Genomic DNA, 4,377 nt, shown 5'->3' with positions numbered 1-4,377 from the left:
TTTGGTTACTTGTTTAAAAGCATTTAATAAAGTTCAACACTCAATTAAAAAAAAAACTGAGAAAAGAGTAACAAACAAAACACAACCATAATGCAGAGAGTTTTGTAACCTAATCAACAGAGAAAGGAACCTACAACAAACACAGCTAATACAGAGTCGTTTAAATCTTTTTCCCTGAGAGTAAACCTAGAAGTCGGCCCAAGCGGTGGGAGAGGGCACCATGACTGGTTGGCGCTGGAGCGGCGGGCCTTGGAGGGCCCTGGCGAGTCTGGGTTTCAATCCAGGGCTGGACTTCCTCCTTCCATGTTTCAAGGCCATGAAGGGCTGCGAAGGGCAGGGAGTTGGCCCAGCAGGAAACCTCGACTTGGTTCTAAGAGCCCTGAGGTTGAGAAGGAGTGACCAGAAGTGATCTTGGGCTGACCAGAGCGAGGCCTGAAGGGGAACAAGCAGGTCCCCGGAGGGAGGGGACTTTCCAGCAGACGGAGCAGGGAAAAGGTGGAAGAGGACGTGGGAGCGCCGGGCTTGCTGGGGTGGCTGCTGCTGGGAGCTCTGGATAGCCCAGGGGAGGGAGCGGGGAGTTCGGTGTGGGATAGTTGAGCTGGGAGGACTCGGGCTCCAGAGAGCTGGCCAGGGGGTATTCTTGGCAGTCGGGGCAGCAGAGAGCCAGGAGCCAAGGGTGTGAGCAATTAGTTGTGCAGACAGTGCCAGTGGGGGGTGGGCTCTGCGCTGGGAGCTCTGGGTTTGGAGTTTCCTCGCTGTCTTGGCGCGTTGAGTAGAACCACACTCCGTGCCTTTGTACAAGAACCAGTGTCTCCTGAGGCGCGGAGGGAGCCAGCATGGCCTGGGCTCTGAAGCTGCCTCTGGCCGATATGGTGATGGAATCCGGACTGGTGCAGGACTTCGATGCTAGCCTGTCCGGGATGGGCCAGGAACTGGGTGCTGGAGCCTATAGCATGGGTGATGTCCTTGCATTGCCCGTTTTGAAGAAAGAAGAGTCAAGTTTGCCTGCTGATAATGAGAATAAAATCCTACCTTTCCAGTATGTGCTTTGTGCTGCCACCTCACCTGCTGTGAAACTCCATGATGGAACCCTGACATATCTCAGTCAAGGACGGTCTTGTAAAATTCGAATGGTAGACAATAGAAAACTTGGAGAACTTCCAGAAATTAATGGCAAATTGGTTAGAGTAAATTCCACGCAATGGTCCATGAGAGAAGGCTACAGTACACTGAACATCAGCAGCTGGAGGGCTGGAGGTGGAACCGACCTGGAGACAGATTTCTTGACATAGATATCCCAGTGTCTGTAGGTATAATCGAGCTCGGGCTAATCCAAACCAGCTAAACACAGTAGAGTTCCTGCGGGACCCTGCGAAGAGGACATCCGTGTTTATTCAGGTGCACTATGTCAGCACAGAGTTCACTAAGAGGAAGCATGGTGGAGAAAAGGGTGTGCTTTTCCGAGTACAAATCGACACCTTCAAAGAGAATGAGAATGGGGAATATACGGAGCACTTGCACTCAGCCAGCTGCCAGATCAAAGTCTTCAAGCCCAAAGGTGCAGACAGAAAGCAAAATCAGATAGGGAAAAAATGGAGAAATGAACACCCCATGAAAATAGAAATACCAGCCTTCCTATGACACGACCATCCTCACAGAGTGTTCTCCATGGCCCGAAATAACATACGTCAATAATTCCCCATCACCTAGCTTCAACAGCTCCCACAGCAGTTTTTCTCTTGGGGAAGGAATTGGTTCACCAAACCACCAGCCAGAGCCACCCCCTCCAGTAGCAGATAACCTCTTGCCAACAACCACACCTCAGGAAGCTCAGCAGTGGTGGCATTGAAACTGGTTTTCTACATTCTCAAGGCTCTTCACAGACTTCCCAGGGGCAGATTTATTGAAACCAGACGTAATGGGATTCAAATTTGTGGCCCTGCAGATGGAATCAGGGTTTTTAATTCATTAGAAGGCTGGATGGTGGCTGGCACCACAGCTCACTTGGCAAATCCTCCACCTGTGGCGCTGGCACCCCAGGTTCTAATCCCTGTTGGGGCACCAGGTTCTGTTTCCAGTTGCTCCTCTTCCAGTCCAGCTCTCTGCTATGGCCCGGAGAAGGCAGTAGAGGGTGGCCCAAGTGCTTGGGCCCTGCACCCACATGGGAGACCAGGAGGAAGCATCTGGCTCCTGGCTTTGGATCGGCGCTGCGCGCCAGCCGTAACAGCCATTTGGGGGATGAACCATGGAAGGAAGACCTTTCTCTCTGTCTCTCTCTGTCTAACTCCGCCTGTCAAAAAAAAAAAAAAAAAAAAAGGCTGGATGGTGCATCCAAGGTTAACCATTTATGTTTGTCAGGAATCACTGCACTTGAGAGAGCAGCAGAAGCATGAGGATGGAGACTCAAATGGTACTTTCTTCATGTACCATGCCGTCTACCTGGAAGAACGACAGCTGTGAATTGACAGAGAAGATTGCTCAAATTTTCAGCATTCCCCCGCACCAGCTTAGCCATATTTAGAAAAAGGGGCTGACAGGGATCCATGTGCTCATCAGTGAGATGATCAGGAAGAAGCCTGTTTTATTCTGGACACAATGAAAGCAGAAACCAATGATAGTTACCATATCATACTTAGGTGTGGGCATTCTGTGCTCAGAGGCTACCGCTTCCTTCACCTCTTGCAATCTGACTTCTTCGAGATGGGCATGAACTGTGATCTGCAGGCACCTCACCCATCTGTGTATGGAGGAGTCTGGGCCATGGAGGCAGAATCCCAGCCGTCTGTGTTGGCTCAAGCTTTCGTGGTACACACAGACCACTGCCCAGCATGCAGCTCTGCAGCTGTTTCCTAGATACAGTTTCTGGATCCTGTGGCTGAATGTCAGTAGAAACTCCTCATCATTTAGGGTGTTTGTAGGGCATGATGATGAGGAGTACTGTGTGCTGTTGTGTGGAAAGATGTTATATGTAATATGGAGCCATGTGATTTTTACCGAATATAAAAATGTACACCTATATTCCTAAGACTAGGCTCTCAGTCTCCTTTGCATTGAACATGTGAGCATCTCTGCTTTTTGCCACAGTTGGTCTTTGAAAACTTCACTAGTAAGGAGAAATATGGAGATAATTTTTCTTTTGGTTCCCCTGTAGTGTTACGACTAGTAATAATTTTAGCTAACACTCAATGGGCCAGGAAGTGAGAGAAATTCTTCATGGATTGTCTTGGTCAATCCTCTTAATAAACATGTATGTATGTAACTGCAGGTGAGGCCAGGGAGACACGTAGTGGTGCCCTTGTAGGATGCGACAGAACAGGCAGCTAGTATGTAGTGATGCTGAAATCCAAGCCCAAGCACCATGGCACTTGTTCTTCACCATCCAGCACCGACAATGCCTCCTTTCACAGCTGTGCTCACCTGGGTTTCCTATTGTGGCTCTTCTGATGAATAGGACATAACCTGCATGTGAACCGAGGGGTAGCCACTGGGAGAGGCACACCACACCTACATGATGATGCACAAATTGAGTCTTGCAATACACAGATGCTTTTTTAAGTGTCATCAGTTATCACAATCAGAGAATTTTAGGTTTTGAAAATTTGGGATTATCTATAACCAAAACTCACTGTGCTTGAATGACATTCTCAAAATGATTTCTAATGACTTAGGCTAATCCCTGCTTTCATGTTCTCTTCTTTGCATCTGCTCTTGGTTTAGAATGTTCTTTTAGGGGCTGGCATTGTGGCACAGTGGGTTAATGCTTTGGCCTGACATGCCGGCATCCCATATGGGTGCCGGTACTAGTCCTGGCTGCTCCTTTTCCAATCCAGCTCTCTGCTGTGGCCTGGGAAAGCAGCAGAAGATGGCCCAAGTCCTTGGGCCCCTGAACCCACATGGGAGACCCAGAAGAAGCTCCTGGCTCCTGGATTTGGATCGATGAAGCTCCAGCCATTGCAGTCAATTGGGGAGTGAAACATTGGATGGAAGACCTGTCTCTCTCTCTCTCTCTCTGCCTCTCCTCTCTCTGTGTGTAGCACTTTTATTCATGTAGTGTCCTTTTATTCATGTAGTATTCTTTTATTTAAGCTTTATAAGAAATTTATTGCAATCCCATTGACATTTTCATCATATGTTTTCTTCTTCTTAAGAATGATTGTGTGGTGTCTGGGTGTGTTTGCATGTGTATAACTGTATAGCCATTGGTCTTCTCTTTTCACATGAAAAGTATATCCAGAAATCTCTTCACAGAATATGTGGAAGTGAACAAAGTTCAAATATTCTGTATTAGATTTGGATTTGTGTATGTGTGATGCATTTGATATTTTTTAAAAGATTTTATTTATTTATTTGACAGGTAGAGTTACAGACAGTGAGAGA

At 47.7% G+C, this 4,377-nt stretch overlaps 1 pseudogene; it reads left to right on the top strand.

Moving 5' to 3' along the window:
- Positions 1-836: 836 nt before the first annotated feature.
- LOC133746997 (alpha-globin transcription factor CP2-like) lies at positions 837-2,853 on the top strand (annotated as a pseudogene).
- Positions 2,854-4,377: the final 1,524 nt, after the last annotated feature.

The sequence above is a fragment of the Lepus europaeus genome, chromosome 18, assembly GCF_033115175.1.
Source record: "Lepus europaeus isolate LE1 chromosome 18, mLepTim1.pri, whole genome shotgun sequence".
NCBI lineage: Eukaryota > Metazoa > Chordata > Mammalia > Lagomorpha > Leporidae > Lepus > Lepus europaeus.
The sequence above is the reverse complement of the archived record's forward strand: the minus strand, read 5'-3'. Positions and strand labels throughout refer to the sequence as shown.